This window comes from Nothobranchius furzeri, chromosome 14, assembly GCF_043380555.1.
Source record: "Nothobranchius furzeri strain GRZ-AD chromosome 14, NfurGRZ-RIMD1, whole genome shotgun sequence".
NCBI lineage: Eukaryota > Metazoa > Chordata > Actinopteri > Cyprinodontiformes > Nothobranchiidae > Nothobranchius > Nothobranchius furzeri.
Genome location: NC_091754.1, coordinates 55,671,961 through 55,699,914, shown reverse-complemented (window position 1 = coordinate 55,699,914; position 27,954 = coordinate 55,671,961). Strand labels below are relative to the sequence as shown.

General features: G+C 41.7%; 1 protein-coding gene and 1 long non-coding RNA gene across 4 annotated transcripts in view; both read left to right on the top strand.

Annotated features, from left to right (window-relative positions):
• The first annotated feature begins 1,644 nt into the window (after window positions 1–1,644).
• LOC139062670 (uncharacterized) lies at window positions 1,645–2,738 on the top strand. The gene is made up of 3 exons (XR_011516242.1): window positions 1,645–2,189; window positions 2,299–2,571; window positions 2,653–2,738. It is a non-coding gene; the product is annotated as an uncharacterized lncRNA (long non-coding RNA).
• A 13,574-nt stretch (window positions 2,739–16,312) lies between these two features.
• Window positions 16,313–27,954, top strand: part of LOC107381036 (vang-like protein 1) — a 93,937-nt gene continuing 82,295 nt past the window's right edge. The window contains exon 1 of one of the 3 annotated variants that reach the window (XM_070544198.1): window positions 16,313–16,653. The gene's annotated coding sequence lies outside the window, so the exon portion shown is untranslated. Of the gene's footprint in view, window positions 16,654–17,295; window positions 17,384–27,954 lie in introns of those variants that run through there. The other 2 variants (XM_015952515.3, XM_070544199.1) reach the window with 2 other exon arrangements.

Genomic DNA, 27,954 nt, shown 5'->3' with positions numbered 1-27,954 from the left:
GAGCGAGCAAGCGCTGAGATGTAATATTGCCAAATACTATGAGCAGGAAAGATCCAAATATTTATATTCATTTCTAATAAATATAGGCCTGTGTTCCCATCGATTGTGCTATAAAGGGCCTTGTAGTTGAGTTACAAAGGAGGAAATGTGTGAATGCTTTCATCCAAACCCCATTAGATAATCTAGGGCTTTTTTTTTTGTAAAACCCCAGTGGGAGTTGATCCCTTAACCATGGAAATGCTACAGTTAGGCTTTTCCAATTGAGAAAAAAAAGCATTACAATAAATATTCTAGCTTGCTAGTTAGCTCACAGATCTACTTTCACCTTTACGTGGGAGGGAGCAGATGGAAATAATGACCTTAAACAAATGTGACCCTTAAAAAACTCCTGTTTCAATGGGAGGGAATAACATTTGTAAATTCATCTCTAAATTCATTTCTTTGTTTAATTTGTCTACATGCTAGGAGCTAACATTAGCAAAATTATTTATTTTTTCTTTACATTTTTAGCATTAGCATTTAGCAGTTAGGCCTAATGGTAGTTAAACTCAGATTTGATGATGTCAAACATGATGTGAATGTCTTGTTACAGCTGTACCCTTTAAATGTCTACTCGGTATTTGTTGGCTTGTATAGGCAAGTTATTGTGGGCTAATAGAATATAATAGAATAGAATAGAATAGAATAGAAATGTTTAATCACACTGTAGGGAAATTCACTTGATACAGCAGCACAACACTTAGAGAAAAGGTACAGGTAAATACACAAACACAATAAGCTATTAAAGCTAATAAAAAAAGAAACTTGGGTTTCCAGAATTATGCACAATAAGTGACAGAGACTTACAAACAGGGTATCTGCAGGTTTAAGGGAGTCAAATTTAAGACTTTTTAAGACATTTTTAAGGCCACTTTGACGAAATTTAAGCTATTTTAAAAATTAAATTTAAGCTATAATTTCCAGCTATTGCCTGGAACAGGTGCTAACCACGTCGCAAACGTGGGATTAGCCATCCAGTTACCATTACACTTCCACTTCCCCATGGTGCAAGCTCCCGCTAGCTTAGCCAGCTAATGTGCTCATCTAAAAAAAGCCCCCTTTCACAACCAGCTGAATGTGTACGGTTCCGCTTACGCCAAAATCGTTCACAAAAAATACTGAACACTAACTAAAAATTCACGAAAATTTTACAGAAATAAAAGAATCTTGTTTATTGGGTCTTTGGTAATTTAAGACCTTTGGAAACTGTATTTAAGGATTATTTGTCATTTTGAAGGATTTTTGGGGCCTTAAATTTGGAAAAGCTAATTTAAGACATTTTAAGACTTTTTAAGGACCCGCGGATACCCTGAACACATACTGGATAATGCATTGCACCGATGTTATTGTGTAACAGAATAAGCCAGTACCAGAAAAACTGAGGAGTTCTACACTCTTACTGCAGAGGGGATGAATGACCTGCGGTAAGGTTCTGTTTTACATCTGGCATGTCTCCGTCTGCCTCTGAAGGAGCTGTCCATGGTCTCCACAGTGGAATGCAGTGGGTGGGACGGGTTTCTAGGTCATCTTCCCCAGCATCCAACTTTCACACGTCTCCTCAACTGAATCTAGTTAGCAGCCCAGAACCGAGCTAGCTTACTTAGCTAGCTTGTTCAGTCTCTTCCTGTCTCGGTCAGAGCTGCCTGCACCCCAACAGACCACAGCAGAGTGTATGACAGAGCCAACAACAGAGTGATAAAAGGATTTTAGCAGATTAGAATGAACTCCGAAGGACCTCAGCCTCCTCAGGAGGTGGAGGCAGCTGGCAAAATAACTAGATTTTCTTGACATGTTGAATTTAAGGACAATAAAAGTAAACTTTCCTAATTTTCTTTTGCCAAGTACATTTTTTGTTACAGTTTTAGGTTGCAAGAGAAGCGTGTTGTGTCAGAGCTAAGTAAAAGTAAAGGGTCGGCATTTCGTTATAACAAGAGTTTCCCATTAGAACATGATTTATATCATTTTATAACAAGATACTGCTCCCTTGTTGGTTTGAGGTTTAGAATATTTTTTGTTGTGCCTTGTTTAAGCTTCTGTCAGGATCCAGCAGGTGGAGATGTTTCTCTCCTTTCCCAGGTGCTGAGTGGTCCCAGCTGGAGCCAACTACCTCATCAAGGCAGCAGTATTTAGGAGGAGTGGAGCCACCAGACGTACGTCAGCTGATTCCGTTTATGGAGTGGTAAACTGACCACGCGCCCTCTAGTTGGGCTTCCCTTCGTGCCAGGTAATCAATCACCTGTGATTCTATGTTCCTCGCAGCAACCCCTTCCGCATCTTTGAAGACCCAGGAAGTTCCTTATCGGTTCATACATTCAAGTTCTCTTCTCCACGTCTTCACCGGTTTGGACGTCCGTCTCCATGTGTGTGGCCACTCCTCTCTCCGCCGCTGCAATAGCTCCAGCACTGGATTCTGCCAAGCCGCTCAGCTCTCCTGTGGAAAGAAAACACCACTAACCCACCGCGCAGCTCGCACAACCTTCAACCACCCTGAATACTCACCTCTCTCTCAGGACCGGTCCCTCCGCAGCTCCAGTGAGTTATCGATTCCAGTTAATCATGCTAAAGGATGTTCAGTTCGGTTCTACATATACTTACCATACCTTCCTTTTCCAGTGAAGATCCTCCTAGAATCCTCGTCTCCCCTTGGTCTCTCGATTCCTCTGGTCCAGAAGAAAATAAACAGTTTTAAGAAAAACTTGTTTCCGAGTCCCGAGTGTGCCGTGTCTGCTTACGAGTCACTCATTCGAGTTCATGACAGCTTCCTAATCACCTGCCCTGAATCCTAAATCAATCCATCGCCCCATGGGTCCACTTCTTGTATACAGTGGGATGCGAAAGTTTGGGCAGCCTAGTTAGTCTTCATGATTTTCCTGTATAAATCGTTGGTGGTTGCGATTTAAAAAATAAAAATAAATCAAGTTGAATAAATCTTATAGGAGGCACACACAGTGACATTTGAGAAGTGAAGCAATGTTGTAGAAAATGTGCAATTTACACAAAATTGGGCAGGCGCATAAATGTGGGCACTGTCATTTTATTGATTCCAAAATCTTTAAAACGAATTATTGGAATTGGTTTAGTAAGCTCAGTGACCCTTGACCTCCATACAGAGTATTTAATGTTCAATGGCCTGCATCTGTAATCATTGTTCATTTCATTTATTTATAAAGCCCCTTCTGCGACCAATGCAGGCGCCCAAGGTGCTGAACACAACACAATAAAAACATAAAACCATCAGAATAAAATATAACAATCGTAAAACCAGCATAAAATCAAGTAAGAGGAGAGTAAAAGCAAAAAATAAAATCCAGAAAAAAATTAAGAGGCCGGGGCATCGAAACCGGGTAAAATCCTGAAATGTCTTGACAAAAAATTGTGTCTTAAGGAAAGTCTTAAAACCCCCCAATGAGGGTGACTGATGCACCACCAAAGGCAACTTATGAAGTACCTTAGGGTTCTACAAGCCCCCCAAGGGGCTTCACAACACAATCAGACATTCACCCATTCACACACTGGTGGGGAGGAGCTACAGTGTAGCCACAGCTGCCTTGGGGTGCACTGAAAAGAGGTAAGGCCTGCACACCGGCGCCACCGGTCCCTTTACCCACCACCAGCAGGCAAGGCTCCAAGCGGCAGACCAAGAAAAATCTCAGATCAACAGAAGCAAAGAATGGTGAGAACAGCCAGTCAACCCGCAGACCAGCACCAAAGACCATGTTGCTGCAGATGGAGTCGCTGTGCATCGTTCAACTATTCGGTGCACTCTACACAAGGAAGTCTTTTCTCCACCCACAGCTCAAACAGAGCTCGAAGTATGCTAAAGCACTTTTGGACAAGCCAACTTCATTTTGGAACAAGCTGCTGTGGGCCGATGAAACTAAAACTGAGTTATTTGGGCAGAACAAGGCCGTTATGCATGGAGGAAGAACAACACATCATTCCAAGAAAAACACCTGCAGTAAAACATGGTGGTGGTTCCATCATGCTGTGGGCTGTGTGGCCAGTGCAAGGACTGGGAATCTTGTTAAAGTTGAGAGACACATGGATTCCACCCAGTATCAGCAGATTCTGGAGACCAATGTCCAGGAATCAGTGACAGATCTGAAGCTGCACGGGGCTGCATCTTTCAAGACAACGACCCAAAACCCTGCTCACAATCTAGCAAGGTGGAACGTTCTGGAATGTTCATCTCAGTTCCCAGACCTGAATATTATTGAACACCTGTGGTGTGAGTTAAAGACAGAGGTGGAAAGTAACGAATTACAATTACATTTACTCACGTTACTGTAACTGAGTAGCTTTTATGTGTATTTATACTTTTTAAGTCATTTTTAAAATCTGTACTTTTACTTTTACTTGAGTACGTTTTTTTTAAAAGAATTGTAATTTGCTACATTTTAAATTATTTCCGTTTCTGAGTAAAAGTACATTTTAGGCTTAATAAATTAAAAATACTGCTTGCGTTGGAACAGAAAGAGACACCTGCATGAGTGCCGGGTCTAAACCGTGGGGTGGGGGGTACATTTTAGATAATGAGGACAAACAACCATTTTTACTGCAGTTTTGCTACAAAACATCAGTCCCTGTGATCCACTCGCTGTTTACCTCCTCTCTCCCTCCTCTCCTGTGGGTTGGAACCCGCACCTTCACGCACCGGTGTGACATCATCAGAATTCTTGACATGTGTTTCCCTACCGCTCCGCACGGCAGCAGCAAAATAACGTTTAACGCTCATAACAAGTGGATTCTCAGCGCTTTGCTCATAAAACAGAAGACCTGCAGGCCTCTGAGAGTTAAAACATCCTGATGCTGTTCAGGTGTAAACATTGTGCTCCATCCCTGTTTGAACTCAGAAGATGCTCCTTGATGCCACAGATATGTGATGATTTAGCTTGTTTCTTTATTTTACTCCAGAATAAGAGATTAAATTATTACAAAAGCAGTTCAATGTAGTTACATTAGTCATGACGTGTGTGTGTGTGTGTGTGTGTGTGTGCGCACACACGAGCGAATTGTGCACTGGCGTTGTGATTTTGCACTACTTAGATGTAGCCATCCTTACGCTGACAAAAATGTAACTAAGCAACTTTTACTTTGAGTACATTTTATTTACGATACTTTTTACTTTTACTCGAGTAAAAATTTAGGCAAGTACTTTTACTTGTACTTGAGTAAAAAATTATCAAAGTATTGGTACTCGTACTTAGGTAGGAAATGTTAGTACTCTTTCCACCTCTGGTTAAAGAGAGCTGTCCATGCTCAGAAGCCATCAGACCTGAATGAACTAGAGACGTTTTGTAAAGAATGGTCTAAAATACCTTCAGCCAGAATCCAGACTCTCATGGGAAGCTGTAGGAAGCATTTAGAGGCTGTTATTTCTGCAAAAAAAAGGATCTGCTAAATATTGAGTTTATTTCTTTTTTGTGGTGCCCAAGTTTAATCACCTGCCTAATTTTATTTAAACATTTGTTGCACACTTTCTGTAAATCCCATAAATGTTGTTTCACTTCTCAAATATTACTGTGTGTCTCCTATGTGATACATTTAACTGAAATGTTATTATCATAGCCACCAACGATTTATAACAGAAAATCATGCAGATTTACAAGGCTGACCAGACTTTCACATCCCACTGTATGTACTTCTAGGTCTCCCAGTGGTCAAATTCTGCTGTCCAACTCTTTTTGGGCTATTTCAGTGGGAATTAGCAGTATAACTAGCTTTTTGTAACAATTCAGTTTGGTGAAATTCAAAATTTTACCTGTTGGCAGTCTCTTTGAACAACCTCAGCTTGGAGAAATAAAAATTAGTTCTGACTCACAATGTAGCTTCTTACAAGGTGATCTTTTGTTTTCGTGCAAACGTTATTTTATGAACCTTTACACTGACATACATTTTGCATTGTCATTTATCCAGATGGGCTACATAGTGAATTGCTACGGGTCGTTAGCTTTGATGCTCAGTTTCTTTAAAGTGGCAGTGTGTAGTTTCCTGGCGCTGAGCAGTACAATACGTTTCAGGGTAGTTTTACACCAACAGCCATGACCTAAGGCTTTGATGGTCCTTCAGGTAATTTCATCAAGAGAATGCAATGCCGATGCTAGTTTTCTGGTGCTGTAGTTTATGGATTTGCTTGGGGTTCTGCACCTGCTGATGACATCATTATACTACGGCAATACCACTAGGCCAAAATATATTGCACCTCTTTTTTTATTTTGTTCTTTCACATAGATTTAGGGAAGAATTTAGCCGTTTTGTTATTAAAACCATGTTTCTTCCAATCTAAACGTTTTCGAACGTGGTAATGTCGTAAAGTCTTATGTCCAGCCAAACATCTAGTGTGACGTCATCAACAGGCGCAAGACTCCGAGCCGGCCAGAAGGAAACATGGCGTCTAATATGATGTACCCCAAAGACGCTAGACCTGCACCTTATGTACTTTAGACCCGAAGATGCCAATATTTTTCAATGGCTGGACATCGTTTTATTCAATTTCAACAGCATTTTGATGGATATTTTCCAAGACATTGTCACTTTAAAAATAACCATAGAATTCTGTGTAAATAACAATCTGATATAAATGTAATTAGGTTGGAGATGTTAAAAATAGGCAGCAATCTGCTTTCATCTTGGCCTTACTTTGATCAGCTGCAAACTAATCAGTCAGGCCGGAGCTAATTTTCATTTTTCCAAACAAAAACAATTCAAGGGCTTACCTGCGACAGGTAAGATGTTTGCTTTTGACAGAACCTCACTTCAAAAGATCTGATCTATTCCTCCTTTATTTACATTTCATTGCTTATATGAATGGCATTAAATGTGGTTTAATAGTCAAATTGAGTGCCTGGTTCATGTTTACTTTACTTCCTGTTCTGTTATAATTGTACTGATCAATGCTTTATCTTTAGGCTTACCTGTATCGATAAGTGTCTTCATTGTTTCCAATTAAAACAGATTTGAATTATCTTTCAAACTGATGTTTCAGTACCCATATTAACCAAATAATCTTAGACATCTGCTATGTGGGGTACCCCAAGGCTCTGTATTGGGCCCACTCCTATTTACTCCTACATATGCACTCTCTTGGACAGATAATTAACACATTTCAAATCTACCACTTTTATGCAGATGACAGTAAGCTTTACGTCAGTGTTAAGGACTCTGAGATCTGTCTGAACAACTCGAGTACTGATCAAAAATCTATAACAGTTTAACAGTGACTTCTTAAAATCAAACTCTGAAAGGTTGTCTGAGCATAGCTCCATAGAGCATGGTTCCTCTAATCAGGTGATAATCGGTCAATGAAATTCTGCCATCAAGGGAAATCTGAGAACTTTGTGTACTGGTATATTTTCTTAATCAGAATGTGTTTAAAATATGGCTCTGAGATGGTTTTTCATGCTTTTATTTCCTCATGTCATGATTCTTGCAACACACATTTATTTAGACTTTAACCCCCCACCTCAACCCTCCAAAAACCGTGATGGACTCTGCAGTGATGCTCCTGCTTCCGTGTTTCCATCACATCTGATTAAAACTGCATCCTGTTTAAACACATAATGTCACATTTACAGTTTGTTGAATATAGCTCACACCTCACAGGCTCATTATTTCTGCTTTCTCCATCAACGCTTCTAACAAAAGGGAAATAAAAGGAAAACCAATATGTTGCATCAACAGATTTCCCTCTTCAGAATACAAAACAAGGTCTGTGATTCTGGCATGATGCGGAGATGGACTTCTACTCCGGCTTATTGAATGAAGGAGTCCATCTGCACGATACCACGACGCACTACTGGGCCATTTGTGCTCCTCGTCCCAGAAGCTTCCGTAGCATCAGTCCTCCTCAATTTATTCTTTACAACCCCCCTCCAAAAAGGGGCAGGGGGAGGAAAAGTGACAGGCGAAGCCCGAAGTGCTGAGGGCACTGAACAGCCTGGCTGACAGTGTGGCCGGTGTGTGTGTGTGTGTGTGTGTGTGTGTGTGTGTGTGTGTGTGTGTGTGTGTGTGTGTGTGTGTGTGTGTGTGTGTGTGTGTGTGTGTGTGAGAAAGGACCACGTTTCACCACAACCCCCCACCCAGTCTGCACGGTGTGGCTTATGTAATGGTGGAGGCTGAGGAGTGACCATATGTCAGGAGGTGTGTGCAGACGGCAGGGGATTATACATCGGCCATTAGCAGCATTTGGACATCCTTCTCCTCATAATCATTCAGGTATAAGGCCCACTCAAAGCCTGGAGGAGCACACACACACACACACGCACACACACACTCATTTGATTGCGAGTGCTCACTAGCTCTGTGTAAATTGGACAGGGAGGAAGAGTATGACAACAAACAGCCATATGTTCGCAGCACGAGGAACAACATTTGGGGCTTTTTGTGTCGCCTCGTTTTTTTGCCCTCTCCTTTATTCTCCACGTTGCCGTGTTCCAGGCAACAACTCCCCTGTCAATATCGCAACTCTGTTTCCCCGCATCCCCGATCTGTGTGTGTGTGTGTGTGTGTGTGTGTGTGTGTGTGTGTGTGTGGCTGCAGTTTGAAGGGTGCTCATGTTGCAGAAGTACAAAGCCAGGTCCATGTGTTGAAATGCAGCCCCCGGGATGGGCCGTATTATCCCTGCCTACTTCACCAGCAGGGTCCCGGTGCTAGAGCTGGCTCATGGCCCCTTTGTCTCCAAACAGATGGAAATGGGCAGAGGAGAGAAGAAGTGGAGGAACCAACAGGACGGGGGCGGGGGGGGAAGAGTCAGTCTGTCCTCATTAAGTGCTGCATTGAAGAAGCCGTCCCCCCACAATGCGTCAGCAGCCGCGGACAGTCCCCTTTCTCATTCAGCCTCACGCTCTGACCATCTGTATCGCAGCCGCTGTCATAAGGTGTGTGTGCACACACGGCCCAATCTGCTGAGTTAGAACGCTGAAATTCATTGGGCTTCAATTTGGTTAAGATCTTTGAAATCCAATTGTTGGGTCTTTGTTGTGGAGGTCCCCATTGGACGTGAGCGGCCGTGAGTCGGGAGGGGAACTTTCATTCAGCGTCCTGCTGTCCCTTCATGGTTGTCAGAGACATCCAGCCCATGTTCAGATTTACAATTGAGGAGTCATGTAAGGGAAATTGTTCATAAATGCCCTTTGTCCAGTGTTAATCGTCAACTTGTTGCAGATAAACAAGGACCTGTTCAGTCCACGTTCTCTTTGTCTTCACTTTCTTGTCAAACACAAGTTCCTTTCCAGGGAGAAGATGGAAAACCAAACATGTTCTAGTTTGTTTCAAGTAAACAACAAAAGCCCAAAATTGTGCAACAGCTCCGATTAACTCTAAACAACTTCGATAAGGAGTTGATGTCTATCTCAGGTGAGAGGTGGGGGACACTGGACGGGTCTTTAGTCCATCACAAGGACAGACAAACAGCCCATCATACTCACACCTATAGGGACAATTTAGGGTCACTAGAAAAACCCATTTCACGGGGGATCATCATGACTCAATGCAGAGAACTACAACCTTCTTCAATGTAACATTTAAACAGATATTTAATTTTCGATTTATTCTTTATTTAACCAGGAAGGTCCCACTGAGATTAAAACCCTCATTTTTAATGGAGTGCTGGCCAAGAGGCAGAAAAAGTTACAGTTACTAGATGTTCAGATACACAGACGTTATGTACAAAATTACAGAAGGCAGCTAAAACAGGGAATCCATCTCAAGGGGGCTCTCTCCCTCTCTCGCTATATATATATATATATATATATATATATATATATATATATATATATATATATATATATATATATATATATATATATATATATATACATATATAGATATATGTATATATATATAGATATATATAGATATATGTACCATATGTATATGTATATATATATATCAATCCGTCTCTGCGCTAAGGGCTTGTTCACTCATGCTGCCACATCTGGCTCAAAGTTTTCTGACAGGATATCATTTTTATTCAAAAGTTCCTCCTCAAAGTTTTCAATACAAGTCTAGAAAGCTCAAAGGCCAGCATTTGTTGATTTGAATGAGTCTCTCTCTCTCTCTCTCTCTCTCTCTCTCTCTCTCTCTCTCTCTCTCTCTCTCTCTCTCTCTCTCTCTCTCTCTCTATATATATATATATATATATATATATATATATATATGTATATATGTATATATATATATATATATGTATATATATATATATATATATATAGATATATATAGATATATATATATATATGTACCATATGTATATATGTATATATATATATATATATATATCAATCCGTCTCTGCGCTAAGGGCTTGTTCACTCATGCTGCCACATCTGGCTCAAAGTTTTCTGACAGGATATCATTTTTATTCAAAAGTTCCTCCTCAAAGTTTTCAATACAAGTCTAGAAAGCTCAAAGGCCAGCATTTGTTGATTTGAATGAGTCTCTCTCTCTCTCTCTCTCTCTCTCTCTCTCTCTCTCTCTATATATATATATATATCTATATATATATATCTATATATATATATATATATATATATATATATATATATATATATATATATATATATATATGTATATATATATATATGTATATATATATATATATAGATATATATAGATATATATATATATGTACCATATGTATATATGTATATATGTATATATATATATCAATCCGTCTCTGCGCTAAGGGCTTGTTCACTCATGCTGCCACATCTGGCTCAAAGTTTTCTGACAGGATATCATTTTTATTCAAAAGTTCCTCCTCAAAGTTTTCAATACAAGTCTAGAAAGCTCAAAGGCCAGCATTTGTTGATTTGAATGAGTCTCTCTCTCTCTCTCTCTCTCTCTCTCTCTCTCTCTCTCTCTCTCTCTATATATATATATATATATATATATGTGTGTGTGTGTGTACCGTATGTATATATATAGGGCTGGGCGATGTGGCCTCAAATCTATATTGCGATATAATCTGAAGCATGCGCGGTAACGATATATATTGCGATGTATTTTTTCCTCTGTTTATATAAGTCAAAATGACATGCTTTTAAATATCCTCATGTGGCAAATATATGCCATTTGAGGCATATAGGCCTCTTCCTCCTCCCACTCCATGCTTGCAGTCACTGCCATTCAGTTCCCCCAATGTCAGCCGGGTGCACATCTTAGTGACGTCATGTGTTATCGTGGTATTGCGATATAGCCAAAAACTCTATCATTACCCAATTTTATATAGTTTCTACCTTATATCGTTTATATTGCCCACCCCTATATATATATATAGAGAGAGAGAGAGAGAGAGAGAGAGAGAGAGAGAGAGAGAGAGAGAGAGAGAGAGAGAGAGACTCATTCAAATCAACAAATGCTGGCCTTTGAGCTTCTAGACTTGTATTGAAAACTTTGAGGAGGAACTTTTGAATAAAAATGATATCTTGTCAGAAAACTTTGAGCCAGATGTGGCAGCATGAGTGAACAAGCCCTTAGCGCAGAGACAGATTGATGTGAAAACTCTTCCTCCTGCTCCCTATGCATGTATGCGTGGGGTCTCATAAACTCCATCTCTTCCCACTTCGTCTTCATTTTTACACGCTTTCATTTTTCTCCCTTATTTACCGAAAAGCCCTCTAAACTCATAAACCCCGCGTCGCTGGGGACGCATCCATCCATCTTCCGGACACCAAATCGAATTGATCCAAGGGAAGGGTGGGGGTGCGGGGGATGCCGTACTATCTCAACACGGGCCATCTGCGCGCGCTTCCCGCTTTGAATACACGTGAGTAGTGACAGCACACGCGCTCCCTTGAATGAGGCGCGTGCCATTTTCTCCCCTTTCAGATGGATTTTTCAACCCTCTCATTGTTGCAACATTATCCACTACACCAAAAGCTTCTTCTGTTACAAATATCACAATTTACCTGTAAATTCAATACAATGTAAACATGAAAACATAATAAATAACTTAAACACACTCTAATAACGAACGAAGTGTATGAAAACATCAAAGTGCCGGCTTTGATCCACAGCTGTCAGCGTTTCAGAGGGGTGTAGTGGCGCCTTGTGGCCACACGATGGCACGCTGGTCACTATTAATGCTGTGTCACTCATTCAAACGGCATCTGAGGCAAAAGGGTCAAGGTTTCATTCAAACTAAACATGGACGTTAATGTGGAGAGAATCAAACAAGTTATCACACAGAAGTGTTGTTTTTATGGCTTCCAACCTGGATAAAAGAGGGAGAGCTAAGAGGTCACGTCCCTGTCATGACCTCTGACCTGTTCTGGAGAGGATGAGCTGTGTGTGTGTGTGTTTGCGTTTTATGGTAAAGAATGCTGTTTAAAGAAGGGGGGAATATTGATCTGTGTGCGTAATTGCCGGAGGTATTTGCAGCCTTGTGTGTGTGTGTGTGTGTGTGTGTGTGTGTGTGTGTGTGTGTGTGTGTGTGTGTGCGCGCACTCTGAGAGGAGGCAAAGCTCTCTCTTTGTTTTGCTAGACAAGGAACAGCAAAAGAAACCAGCTGATGGAATATAAAGGCCTGATGTACATTAGAATTTGCAATTTGACTTATAAATCTCCAAATCTAATCACTTAAGTAAGATAATGTTTGGTAAAATACCATCAAAAATAAATTTCACATGTGAGAGATCCATTTATAAAATAATCCCAGTAAATGTATACTTGTTTACCTGCCCAACACATGGGAGATCCTGCAACTCTCTTATCAGAAGAGGATCTAATTAAACACATCGGCTATCTGGAAAAATGCAACAATTGTCTTCCATTGGTTTTAAAAATGTATTTATATTTATAAAACAATGCCACCAATTTGGCGCAAAACTGAGACAGCATCTGGGAGCTTAGTGGTCAGACCGTGACGGTAATGTGGTGCAATCGTGTCGTTTTTACAAAAGAATATGCAATGGCGTAGCAGTCAAGGAAAAGCCTAACTGTGAAGTACGAGAGTGGCAGAATCATGATGTGGGGAGGATTTTGGTTAGTTTTTGAGAAATTTGTCAAAACTGAAAAACTGATCAATGGTTTATGATTTTGTTTGAAAATGATAATACATTTTTGAACAACCCAAATTATTGGTTTAAATGGAAATAATGTAGGACATGTTTTTACAATACCAAATGTTTTGTGAAGATCTTCTGAAACAAAAAAATTGCCCAACGATGATGTCTTAAACAATAGTTGTAGTTATGTTTTATTATTCATAATAATATTGCCAAAATTACAATTTGAAGAGGAAATGAATGTTGAAAACAGTTTTGTTTGGAGGACTGACTGCTGAAAAGAAAATGTTTGTGCGAAGCACGGTGGTGGCAGGGTCATGGTTTGGGAGTGTTTTTTTGCCTTGTACCCAGCACAGCTTGCAGGTTAAACACCAGACTAAATGGTAAATGGGCTGTATTTGATATAGCCCCTTATAGAGTCCTGGAACCCCCAAGGTGCTTTACAACACAATCAGTCATTCACCCATTCACACACACATTCACACCCTGGTGGTGATGACCTACACGGCTGCCCTGGGGTGCACTGACAGAGGCAAGTCTGCCATGCACAGGCACCACAGTCCCTCCGATCACCACCAGCAGGCAAAGTGGGTTAAATGTCTTGCCGAAGGACACAATGTCAGTGACAGACTGAGCGGGGCTCGAACCTGCAACCTTTAGATCAAGGGGCGTGCACTTAACTCCTGTGCCACCGTCACCCACTAAAGTCAACAAAAACTATTTTAATGAGAACTAAAGTGTTTCACTATCATAATAACTAAAAACAAAATATTTCACAGATGCCACGTCCAAACCAACCTATTATTACGCTATGTTTTGCTGTTGATGTATCTCATTTAGAGGCCGGCCGATATATCGGGCCGATATATTCAATTTTTTCTATATCGACCAAAATTTATTTAAAAAGCCACCTGTGTGGCCAACTGTCGCCACTACTAGACTGAAGAAAGGACCCGAAGGACCCCAATACACCGATTTGTTAATGTTTCTTTTATATTTGAAGTTCAATAAATATTAAAAGATTAATTGCCTTATTACATTTATATTGCACACAGTGAGTGTTCGGTTGTCTTTCACAATTAATGTGCTGCTAAAACGTATATATATCGGTATTCGGCAACACAATTCTTTAAAAATTGGTATCTGCATCAGCCTTAAAAAATACCCATATCGGCCGGCCTCTAATTTCATTTACCTCATTGGATCTCATCTCAAAAACTTACAGAGAACCCTTATTAATACATTTCCACGTGTAATTTGGTCATTTTTCAGAACAATCCGAGCTGAATTCAAATCCTAATAATCAACGCTGGAGCAGCTATTTGTTAACATTCTCTTTTTAAGAGGCTGCCTCAAGGGCTCTAGACTGCATTGTGTTTCCTTCACTGACTGTGTCCAAGCTAGATCGCTATCGCTCTGCTCTTTGTTTAGCTGCTTTTGGAGAGCGTGTCGTTTGTTTACCTCATTCAGCTTCACTGACCATGACCAAGACTGATAGAGAGAAAAAAGGAGACAGATTGGTTTTCTGTAGTCAAAAATATATAAACCCTTTGTTAACTTGTAATCCCTTCTCAGCACACAATTGCACAGAGCTAGGACCAATCAGAGTAATGAACAACGTAGGGATGGGTACCTTTGACATTTGAATCAATTCGGTACTAATTCCCGGTACCTAGGAATTGATACCGGTACTTAACGGTACCAATTTTAGATACTTTTGAGTGTTTAATATTTTTATTCTCTTTTATAATTAAATATATATTTTTCTCAATATATAACCATATTTGATAAATATCACGATAAATAACATACAACTGTTTGTATTTTAACATCGTCCTTGTAGTTTTATAAGCTGATAATCAAACTGAAGCAAACATCTCTACTGTGAACTAAATTTACTGTGTATCTTCATTCCTTTTGCCGTCCTTTTTCTTTTGATTTCTCCAACTGGGAAGTTAGAATTTCCGAGGAGAAAGCGAACGCACCATTAGCTGATAACAATGGTGGCAATGGAAGCTAACATATCAAGCTAACGTTATCTTAAACAGTTTATTTAGCTGCTGGAGCAGATTAAAACGACGATGCCTGACACTTAGATCATTGTCGCTGGTTTCATCTTCACCCAATCAGCCGTCGCATTTAGTAAAGCGAAGCCAAACTTTAGAGCGCGTTCATGTTCTCCCAGTCGGAAATTCGGAGTTCCTAAGAGAAAGCGAATGCACCATTAGCGAAACGGAAGCTAATATACCAAGCTAACATTATCTTAAACATTTTATTTACCTACCGGAGCAGATTAAGATGAGGATGTCTCACTTAGATCGTTGTTGCTGGTTTCATCATCACCCAGTTACCCATCACATTTAGTGAAGTGGACCCAAGCATTAGCGTGCGTTCTTTCTACCATGCTGCTCTGTTTACAACTGGCTCACAGGGACCGATGACATAACGCTCTTGTGCATGCGCAGCTGTCTAGGCTAGTTCTTGTTATGGACGGGTACCGAAACGAGGCACCGTTTCAAATGACGTGAATCGGTGCTCAGTCGGTACTGTGGAATTTGGTCGGTACCTTAAAAAGTACCGAATTCGGTACCCATCGCTAGAACAACGTGACACATTCATTGCTACGAAAATCAGCCAATCAAGGGAGTCAACCATCCTCTCTTGAAGAAGAAGCAAACGCATCCATTTTCAAAACAAAAGGCTTAAGTACCACAAAGAAAAGCTCTAGTCTAAATTGTCAAAGCTGATGCTAAAGCTGTTTCAAACCACTGTTCCTGGGCCGGCGCCATCTTTGTAGTTTTTCTCTTTCGCAGGTCTTGTGCTAAGCCTGGCCATTTCTCTACAAACATAAAGTGCAGTGATTAACCAAGATACGAAACTGTACAGAAAATCTTAATTTAACAACAAAAAAATATAAAGAACACTGGGAACTATTTCCTCCACAGAGACATGAGATTTATTATCAGTTAGTTAGAATACCAATTATTTGGTTGAGGGTCAGTTATTTGTTTGGCTAGCTTTGTTCCCCTTTATAAATGAAACCCTAGTTTAAAGCGTGACTTTTGTATTTAGCCCTGTTGTTTCTGATTCTAAGGTTTATTAATTATAGTCTGAAGAAACAAAGCAACTACTCAGCATATCTGATTTCTTGAAAAAAGTCAGCATTGGTATTGGCCATTGTCCAGTCCATATCAGTCTACACTGTTTTACTTCAAAAATCACTTAAAATAAATGCAGTAATTACAGGAAGTGTGGATTAGAACCTTTAAATGATTTTTTTATGATGTAATACTTTAAGTGGCTGTCTAAATTTAGTGTTTGACTAGAGAAACTCAGTCCCACTGCTGGTGCTGGCCAAATTCCTGTGATGATCACGCATCATTAATCTTCATTGTTCTTCTGGTGTTTGGAGAGGTTGTCTCGTGGTGTGGACGTCGCCCCCTGGCGCCTCGCCTCGGTACTGCACACAGAGAGGCTCTGCCCTCTGAGATTCCTGACACTGCCAGGGTGATTCCTCCGGTTACGGGCTACTTCCCACTGTACCCTGTCCCACTTTACAACCTCTGGCTAAATTATCAACCACAGGAATGATATCGCCACCGACAAAGGGTGAGTTATGCTTTATTATCGCCTGAGAGACTGTCATAGGGCAGATGCTGGTGGTGCCGACTCACTTGTGTGACGCTCACCCTCTTGGAGGTTAAACTGCTTTAATTTCTGAAGCTTAAACATGTAGGTTAGCATCTAGAGCAACACCAACATCACTTGCTGTTACTGTGTATTTCGTTTAGTGTGTGTTATTTTTAGGAAACACTTGGGAAAACGCCCTTTGCTGCCTACCTGTTTGAAACGAAATGCTTCCAACTTCATTTGGATGCCTTCAAACTGCGGACGGGACCGTAAAACCCGTTTAAACATATCAATGCCCTGCTGGGTCTGGTGTCCTTCCGTCCCAGTGAGGACGCATAATCTGTTTTTAAGGCTTCGCAGTCACACCGAAAGTCCAAACAGACAGCGAGACAAGAAGAAAAGTCAACTGTGCTCCTTCACGGTTGACCGGATCCGCGTGAACCCGGCTGGTGCTCCGCGGCTCAGCTGTTCACTGGAACCTGCGACAGGACCGACTCAACGCGGACCTGTGCGGCGAAAAATAACACAATTCATTTAACGGTCCCAGAAACGCGCAATTATCTAACAGTTATGTGCGTTTTGTGTCGTTACCAAGTCATTTGGATAAGCTACGAGGCGAGGGAACCGAGCGGGTGGAGGAGGAGGAGGAGGGGGCTCCAGAGGCCACGGTGAAACCAGGGAGTTTCCTGCTCGCGTGTGCGGGTCACAGGTAGGGCATAAGCGGCGAAACCTCCTCCTGTGCTCCGCTGGTCAACAAACTGACTCTGCCTGAAGTTTGAATCATCCCGGAGCCAAAAAGCCCCATGGGAAAAATAGGGTTTTGTGTTTTTTGTTGACTTTGTGGGTTGTGGTTCAAGGAAAGGCTGCTTTTCAGGGTTATTTATTAACAGGAGGTTGGTGCTGCCACAAAAGCGGTGAAGAGTTAGCTAACAGGTGCTTCTGGAGCAAATAAATAAATAAATAAAAAGACTTTCACCCTCACTAAACGGTTTACTTTTTAGAGCGGTGGTGGCAGTGCCATTATATGGGGAGGATTTTTATTAGCAAGTTTTTGACAACTGACAACTTGATTCATACAACGTGAAAATAAACTGATATTCAACTAAAACAACGATTTATTGGTTTAAATAGAATATTTTTTAATGTTTGACAATTTTTTAGAACACCAATTATAAATTTGCTGAGATTTTAGCACACTAAAATATTTTATCTAATGATGAATATAGTTTGTCAATGATAGTAATTAGGTTTTCCAAAATATGTGGAAGACGGAAAAAAAGTAAAATAAGTACTTTTTTTTTAAGATGTGATTACTGAAAGAAAATGTTCCCCTGCAGTGTTACACCTAGCCAAGTGTGTGGCACGGCGGTGGTAGTGGAATGGGTTGGGAGGGTTTTATGCCTTTAAGACAGCACCAGTTGTTTGGGGTTTTTGAGTGTTCCTGATAGAGTGTTTTAACCATTTTAACCTCATGAACCCTAGGCCTTTTTATGAGAAATCTGCTTGAAAATGGCATGCCCACATTTACTCTTATTGATGACTAAAGTCGTCATTTTAAACCCAATTGCTTGCTGTCACAATTGCATTTTTTTACTGGGTGGGCGTCGGAACGAGTCTCCTCACCGTAAAGCTCTAAAGTTGATCTTCATCTGATTATGTCACGTCACGTGATCAGGAAGCAGAAAATCCACGTATTAGCAGATCGTTTTGGGCCGCTGCTGTAAAATAAGCGAGGTGCGAACTGGAAAAGCTTCCCCTGCTCACATTGCGACAACGAATTATGAAAGAACGGATAACGCTAGAAACAAGCAAATTCTTCCTGATGTAAGAAGCGAGTCTACGCTTTGTTTTGGTAGTTTTGGTGTTGACATCATAGTAAAAACGCTGGCAGCCAGGGGAAACGGCTGGCAGATAATGAGTTAACGAGTATATATCTTTAAATCAAAGCTCTGTTTGATTGCTTTAGGTCTCATTTTAAAGTAAAATCATGTGGAATTTGTTGCGATGTGTAATTATTAGTATATGTGTCACTGATTAAGTGTAAATGGACATGGAACGTTGTAAAAAGTAGATATTTTTTCTTTGCTGCCTGAAAAAACGTGATTTCAGGATGAATACCTCTTTGGAAAAGCACAGCAGTAGCTTCACACCTCCTGTGTGACTCAGCACTGGTTTGATATTTGCCATTAAAAGGTTTAAGCTAAAACCTTTACGTGGTTGTTGCTGAGTCATTCACTAAATACACCTGGAGTGCAAACAGAGCATGAGATGTTGTGTGAGATTAAGTCTAAGGCTGTTTTCTTTACACGTCTTAACCATTGGGGGTGAAAACATTCTAGACCCGTTCAGCTGTTGATGGTAAATAACTGCAAACCAGTTGCGTTTAATAATCACAACTCATTCTTGAAAGCTGTTTTTTTTGACCGACCTCTGGCCAAGAATAGGCTTGCTACAGTTGCCTAGTAACCATGGGAGGGGGGAGGGGGGCAACAGGTAGAATGTAGCATAAGGTTCAGAGACATGGTGATAGAGACTTGTAGTTAACCCAGTCCCTCTGCTTCTAAAGCACATCAGATGGGTTTAAATCTGGTGATTCGGTGATAGAATTTCACGTTTGTGGTTATCTCGGTCATGGACAGCAGCATGCGACCGGGTCCAGACCTCCGCCGAGACTCGTCCAGGCACGTCTTGTGACCGCCGCCATCGCCTACTTCCCGACTGAAGTGGAGGCACGGTTTATAAGGTCGTCTCTAATTACAGGGCGAGAAGGCGTGTTATCCTAGTGATAATGGAGGCAGTGTGATGAGGGTGTTGCGGTGATGGGGGTTGAAGGTGAGAGAGAGAGCTGTCACTGAGATGAAGAAATGAGCAGCATGCTGGAGGCTGAAGTTAGCATAGCAGGCTACTTTCAGGTTTATAATAGGGTCAAGAGGGCTGCAGCTCATTTCCATCCTTCTCTGCTGTTATTATGTAATGGAGAATACACCGTGTGCGCAATTATTAGGCACGTTGTCAACTTCTCCATCTGTTGACAATCCGCCCAGACGCTCCAAAGAGATGCACTGCTGTCCTTTGCTATAAATCTCCCATTTAAGCAAGGCCTCGATAGGGTTTAGGTCAGGTGAGGAAGGGGACCATGCCATTTTTTTTCATTCTTAAGGCCTTTACTGGCTAGCCTTGCTGTAGATTAGGGCTGCTCAATTATGGCAAAAATAATAATCACGATTATGGTGACTGAAATTGAGATCACAATTATTTAGGACGATTTTTCTATTTATGTTGATTTTATTTGTTTTTATTCAGTCATAAAATTGCTCAGGGCACAATCAGGACAAAAATAAATAAGAAACAAGATGCTCACTAAAATAACTCCTGATTCCCAGTATAAAAAGACCAATATACTTATAGCTCCTAGTTTATGACCCAAGGGCTATAGACCTTGGTTTAACTCATTTAAGTCTAACCAGTACAGACCCAAATACCAATATCTTGCAAATACTGACAGCAAGAATTATACAGTGGCATTTATAACAAATACATGCAAATAAATTGATGTTCACAAAATGTTGCATAACATTTATTTAGTCGTGTCAAGGTGCTGTAGGAGCGTGCGCTAGCACCGTGTCCTCAGAGAGATTAGTTATTATTTATCAGCGTGAGGAACTTTTTTCTACCTTATTTATAAACTATTTATTTACAAGTCCATCAGTTAATGTAATAATTGTCCCAACCACAGCTGCATCCCCCACCCCCCAACCCGGTCTCACAGCAATCGGGGCAAGCTGCACGTATGTTTAGCGCGCCGCACGCGCACATTTAGCCGTTTTTAGCGGCTCAGGAGTCCGCAGGTGCGGTGTGTGTCACTCACTCTGGTTAATCCAACAGGGAGCCGGCTCTGAGCGCCGTTTCTGTAGCGACTGACACATCACTACATTATTCCCTTTCCTAATGTCCTGAAGAACGGTCCGGAGAGCAGGCGGAGTGTTTAGCTAACATGCAGGAAATGTCGACGACAGTTATCCAGAAAGTAGCTAAGGGTTACCGGAGATGTTTCTGAGGTGTTCGCTAGGTACTTTTAAGTTAAAAAGTCAAGAAGGGGGTCTGAAAAGCTGCTAGAAATAGCGTCAAAGTCGCCAAGTTGGTAACACTGTGGGAGGAGCGCTTCATTTGCAACTCAGGGCAGCGCAAGCGGGAGGAGCAAATAATCGGCTTGTTTTGTTTTTTATAATCGTTCAAAACTCAGATCGTAATCGTGATTAAAATTCGATTAATTGAGCAGCCCTACTGTAGATTACTGTGATGCGTGTGATGGAACATTGTCCTGGATAAAAATCAGGGTCTTGAAAGATGCAGACTTTTTCCTATACCACTGCTTGAAGAAAGTGTCTTCTAAAACCTGGCAGTAGGTTACAGAGTTGAGTTGGAGGCCATCCTCAACCCTAAAGGTCCAACTAGCTCATCTTTAATAATACCAGCCCGTACCAGTACCCAATCGCCACTTTGCTTGTGTCTTGAGTAGAAGTGCAGCTCTGTGTCATTACTGATTCAGCCACAGGCCCATCCATCTGGTCCATCAAACCTTTGAAAAGACTGTCTTTAGATATTTCTCGGCACAGCCTTGACATTTCAGCTTGTGTGTTTTGTTCAGTGGTGGTTGGGTTTCAGCCTTCATTACTATGGCCATTTCTCTAAGGACTGAAATGGTAAATGGTCTGTATTTGATATAGCACCTTCTAGAGTCCTGGAACCCCTCCAAGGCGCTTTACAACACAACCAGTCATTCACCCATTCACACACACATATTCACACACTGGTGGGGATGAGCTACGATGTAGCCACAGCTGCCCTGGGGCGCACTGACAGAGGCTAGGCTGCCGAGCACAGGCGCCACCGGTCCCTCCGACCACCACCAGCAGGCAATGTGGCTAAAGTGTCTTGCCCAAGGACACAACGACAGCGACAGACTGACTGAGACTCTAACCTGCAACCTTCTGATTACGGGGCGAGCACTTAACTCCTGTGCCACCATCGACACCATCGACCTTGTGTTCACCTTGAAGCGCCTCGTGATTTTTATCTTGAGAGACAAAATATCGTTTCCTTTCTTTCTTTCACTTCTGGACACTCAAGGTAGGTTCCAGTTCTGGAATGTGGCAGCACTGGAGCATAATGCGTTTCTGGTAGCTTAACATTCGATTCTTCTCATCATCACACTCTGGTTAAATTACATTTCCACATTTGACCCATCTTTGGGGGAAGCGGTAAGCTGCAGCCGTGGCTGCACTTGGGAACTGTTTGGTGGCGGGACCGATTGTAAACGAAGACTACGTCCATCTTCAGTCTTTTTAAAAGGAGAAAGACTGACAATGCCCCCAGCTGGCTGAGAAGGAAATCGGTTTCAAAGAAACCTTCCTTCTAGGGCTGTCGCGGTTGAGGAATTCCCCCTGCGGTGATTCAGGGTGGCTTAATATGCGATATTATTGCAGCACTTTTTTTTTTATTGCAGCACTATCTAAACATAATGTTTACACATTTAAAAAAGGTTAAAAATTGCCGTGCCTTCTTTTATAACACTTTACTGAATGCAGATCAAAGGGCAGTAACAACACAGATCGCAGTGACGTTTGTTTCTCCGACAGTCGGAGTCCGACTGAACTTAAAAACAACAAAATTCAGGAGAAGGTTAAACTTTTGAATGCAAATTTGGCTGCAGCATCTAACAAATAAGAAACAAGTGCCCATTTTGTTTAGTTGTGTAAAATCAAGCATAAAAAATTACATGTAGCGGGCGTGGGGGGGGGGGGGGGGGTTGGCACTATCATTTCACTTTCACTTTCACACACACGAATGACGGTGTTTTATAGCTCGGTCACGTCCTTGTTACCCACAAGGAAAACCAGCATGTTAACCATATACGGTTTGAGAGAGGATCTGAGAGGGGTGGCAACATTTCCAGCAACACTGAAAACCCTCTTGGATGGTGCGCTCCTTGCACTAACGCACACGTACTTGCGTGCGACTGGCGAGCAAAGGGAATCTCTCCCGGTTGTTGCTCCACCATGTCAGGGGGGTTTCTTTAGGGTGGATGCATTCCTCCTGCAGGTAGCGAGTGAGCTCCAGCTCGGCTCAAACTCTCTTCGGGACGGTTGCAGAAGCAGTGCTTGTCCGGGACTTCAGCAGGTCTCCGAGCGTTTATTTATTTATTTATTTTGCCGCTGGTGGCAGCTCTGTCTCGGCTAAGGACTCTGGCTGCGCAGCAGCTGACGTACTGAAAACCAAAGCGCTCCCAAAGGAGCGAAGTAACGTTTCGTTTTGATACCAGTGCAGCCATCCTTCTCAACATGCATCATTGAGTTGAATCAAGTTCGGTAATCGCGGTGGCCCATGATGCAGCGCGGTGGGCTTCTTCATATTGCGATATTTCATTTTTGCGGTTACCGTGACAGCCCTACTTCCTTCCAATATGATTGAGAAATTAAAATGTTTTAAGATTATTTCACTGTAAATCTCTTACTTGAACCTTTAGATAAGTCCTTAATTTAATGTAAACAAGTGTCACCGGTTATAGAAATGCACTCCAATAGATCAGTGTAGAATTGAGCAAACAGAAGCTGATTTAAGACAACACTATGGTTTGGCTGCTCTTGGAATAGCTGTTAGCTTATCAGCCCTGTTGTTCTCCATTTCCTCAAGAGAGGCCCTCCAGGAAGCTACAGGTGCTGGCCAGTAAATTAGAATATCATCAAAAGGTTGAAAATATTTCAGTAATTCCATTCAAAACGTGAAACTTGTACATTATATTCATGCAATGCACACAGACCAATGTATTTCCGATGTTTATTACGTTTAATTTTGATATTTATAGGTGACAACCAATGAAAACATCAAATCTGGTATCTCAGAAAATTAGAATATTCTAAAGGCCAATGAAAAAATGTTTGTTTCTCTAATGTTGGCCAACTGAAAAGAATGAACATGAAAAGAATGTGCATGTATAGCACTCAATACTTAGTCGGGGCTCCTTTTGCCTCAATAACTGCAGTAATGCGGCGTGGCATGGACTCGATCAGTCTGTGGCACTGCTCAGGTGTTATGAGAGCCCAGGTTGCTCTGATAGTCGTCTTCAGCTCCTCTGCATTGTTGGGTCTAGCGTATTGCATCCTCCGCTTCACAATACCCCATAGATTTTCTATGGGGTTAAGGTCAGGCGAGTTTGCTGGCCAATCAAGGACAGGGATACCATGGTCCTTGAACCAGGTGCTGGTGGTTTTGGCACTGTGTGCAGGTGCCAAGTCCTGTTGAAAGGTGAAGTCTGCATCCCCATAAAGTTGGTCAGCAGCAGGAAGCATGAAGTGCTCTAAAACTTCCTGGTAGACGGCTGCATTGACCCTGGACCTCAGGAAACAGAGTGGGCCAACACCGGCAGATGACATGGCACCCCACACCATCACTGACGGTGGAAACTTTACACTGGACCTCATGCAACGTGGATTCTGTGCTTCTCCGCTCTTCCTCCAGACTCTGGGTCCTTGATTTCCAAAGGAAATGCAGAACTTGCTTTCATCAGAAAACATAACTTTGGACCACTCAGCATCAGTCCAGTCCTTTTTGTCCTTGGCCCAGGCGAGACGCTTCTTGCGCTGTTTCTTGTTCAAGAGTGGCTTGACACACGGAATGCGACACCTGAATCCCATGTCTTTCATGAGTCTCCTCGTGGTGGTTCTTGAAGCGCTGACTCCAGCTGCAGTCCACTCTTTGTGGATCTCCCCCACATTTTTGAATGGGTTTGTCGTCACAATTCTCTGCAGGGTGCGGTTATCCCTAGAGCTTGTACACTTTTTTCTACCACATTTTTTCCGTCCCTTCGCCTGTCTGTTAATGTGCTTGGACACAGAGCTCTGCGAACAGCCAGCTTCTTTAGCAATCACCTTTTGTGTCTTGCCCTCCTTGTGCAAGGTGTCAATGATTGTCTTTTGGACAGCTGTTAAGTCAGAAGTCTTCCCCATGATTGTGGTGCCTTCAAAACAAGACTGAGGGACCTTTTAAAGGCCTTTGCAGGTGTTTTGAGTAAATCAGCTGATTAGAGTGGCAGCAGGTGTCTTCTATATTCAGCCTTTTCAGAATATTCTAATTTTTTGAGATACCAAATTTGGAGTTTTCATTAGTTGTCACTTATGAATATCAAATTTAAATGTAATGAACATTGGAAATACATTGGTCTGTGTGCATTGCATGAATATAATGTACAAGTTTCACGTTTTGAATGGAATTACTGAAATATTTTCAACCTTTTGATGATATTCTAATTTACTGGCCAGCACCTGTATCTACAAAAACAAAAGTCATAATTATTTGTATATAGATCTGGTGTATTAGATGTGTTGCTTAGCGCTCTGTCCTTTCTTGGAGACCCACTTATACAAGGCGTGTTTCTTCAGAGGTTTATAAGCAGGTCAGCTTGGTCCAGTAGCCCCAGGTCATGTGAAGTGAGATGACTTGATGCATCTTCGTTTGTTGTCATGCTTTAGAAGTTCAGCTTTGCTTTTAGAGAGGTCAGTAAGTCCAGTAGGTTGTGGCTGAGCTATGTGCCGTAAACGGCTGCGGAAAGGTCAGCCTCATAAATTGGTGCTAATCAGCTCAAGCAGGAATGCTCGCAGGCAGACGTAAACACAACAAAGAAGTCAGTGTTTGCTTGTTTGTCTGAATCACTACTGATAAAACAGGAAGAGCAGTGTTTTTAGAACGGTAGGTTTGCAGTGTTTTGTGGCTGCAACTGCAACAATTAAAAGGTGAAAATTTTAAAGAGCAAGTCACTCCAAGTCAACAATTTTTTTTGCTGATTAACTAAATAAATCAGTGTCTGACTGTGCTGCAGACAAATGTAGTCGATAACTCGGCACTGTAGTGCATCTTAGTTAAAATTTAAATATTCTGCCTAAAACTGTCAGCGATGCACCGTCGTCAGGTAAAAACTCAGCACCGCATTTGAGTTTAAATCTGCCGTCGCTATTGGCCAAGAGGTACACTATGATATCAGATGGTACATTATGATGTCACAATGTCGTGAGTGTGTGTATTTGTTAGCGGCTACGCCCTCTCGGTCTGCTAGGCAACAGCATTTGTTGCATTTTTCAAACAGAAAGTGGGAGTTGGGTAATGGGCTCGACACACGGGAAGCGACATCGCCTCTCCTCCATTCATTTTCAATGAGACATGCGCGACAAAGCGATAATCGCGGGTCTCCCTCCTACCAAGCGAAACGCGAAAAATGTGCGTGTGAAATTTTGCGCTCGTGCACGTGTCGTGCACAGGCGACTCAGCGACGCGATCCCAGAAAGTTTAAATATTTTCAACTTTTCATCGCTGTCGCTCGGACGAGGACCAATCAACGGAGGTTTCATTCACTGAGCAATGAGCGGGCAGGATGCTCCGTACATCTCCGAGGAAACATGGAGGAGAAGTTGATTATTATTATGTTTTATAGTAAAATCAGGAGTAAGATTTCACATAACTCTAGCAGCACCTTGTGAAACATCATATCTACCACTTTTTTAACTCTGAACCGCTTAAATAACCTTAATTCCCTCCAACCTGACACAGCCAAACAAAACAACGGAAGTTTCGATTTCGCCATGGAACAGAACGCGTAGACGGCTTTGCCACTGGCCGCTGCCGCGGATCGCCTCCCGTGTGTCAGGTAATCAAAGCAACAGCGACAAATTTCGCTGATCGCGGTCGTTTGTCGCCTCCCGTGTGTCGAGCCCATTAGAATCTGGTAGGGGGTGACTTGCTCTTTAAAAAATGGGTTCTTGTCTTTGCATAAACTTACATTTAGCAAATTCTCTTTAGGTGGGGAGAACGGAGAAATTAACAGTAAAAGGTCATAGTCCATAGCCAGAATTTGGTGGAAGTTGAGATAAGAAGTGCATTTTAATGTAAAAGACAAAATAAAAAGCATTTTCATGTTAAATAGTCCACATAAAACCAGGAGAAACAAGTTGTGTTTATCTTTTTCTTCTTCTGTTCAGTTAAAACTTGATTTAAAGTTTTCAAGTCCGTCTGACTCATAGCTATCTTTCCATCAAACTGGAGTGAACATGCCACAGCCGGGTGGGGACAAACGTTTACGACTGGCAGATTTACGACACCAGACAAGAACATCATCAGCTCTCAGAAGAACACGGAGCCCAAACTAGTTTTCCTAAATTGCTCTTCTAAAATTCTTAAAGGCACATGCCGGATCTTTTGAAGTGGGGTTCTAGAAGAAGGTTAGGAACAATTAGCGTCTTACCTGCCATATGGCTGGTTGAATAACCTCAGTTTGGAGACACAAAGAATAGATAAGAGTGCACCACAGAGACCAAACCGATTTTTTGTGGTCTTCAAACAAACAAACAAACCTTTGTACTAAGTTATTTCTGTGTTCAGCTTACATATTCTGGAATTTCATTTGGGGGCATCTTTTGCTAAGTTCCCTAAAGAATTCTATGTAAAAATTGATTATATTAAAAATGTATTGAAGTGTGAACGTTTATAAAATAGAGTTTACACGAACTGCTATAATACAAACAATATTACACTACATTACATAGACACCGGTTGAGCTCTAGGGCCAAGTGGAATACAACTAGGGCTGCACAATATATTGAAAAATTATCGTCATCGCGATAACAGGACGTGCGATAGGCCCATCGCAAAGCACGTCAAAAACGGCGATAAAATGTAGCCCTTCTGATATGCGGCCAATCCCATGGGTCCGTTCACGTAATACGCCGCCCCCCTACATAGACCCTGCTGCTCGCTCCCCCTGTTCGTCATGCTGGCTCAGATTAACGAACGCACTTTGTGCTGAGGTTTCTGGAATCAGCACTGCTTTCAAACGTGAACGTGAGTCCGCTCGGTGTCGTTAAGCAGCTGATAATAACCAGTCTGACTCCGACACGTGCCGGTGAACCAACCCACCATTAGCCCCAGGCTCCGGTTAGCTTCCAGCTAAAAGGCTACAGCACTCTCCTCCCAGTCCCACCCTGCTAAAGAGGGCCTGGAAAAGTTCCCCCACACATCAAAGTGATTTTTCATTTATGAGCTTTTATAACCGTGTTAATCAGGATAGTTGATTTGCTGCTGCATATAAACTGTCAGTCAGAAGCTCTGCTAGCCGGTTATCTTAGAGGAGCTAGTTCAATTTGTTAGCTTGTTATCAGAATCATAGTTGCAGTTTCATCATCTGAGCTGCTTTTTAAGATCTAGGTAAACTTGTTCAATTTGGGGTTAAAAACA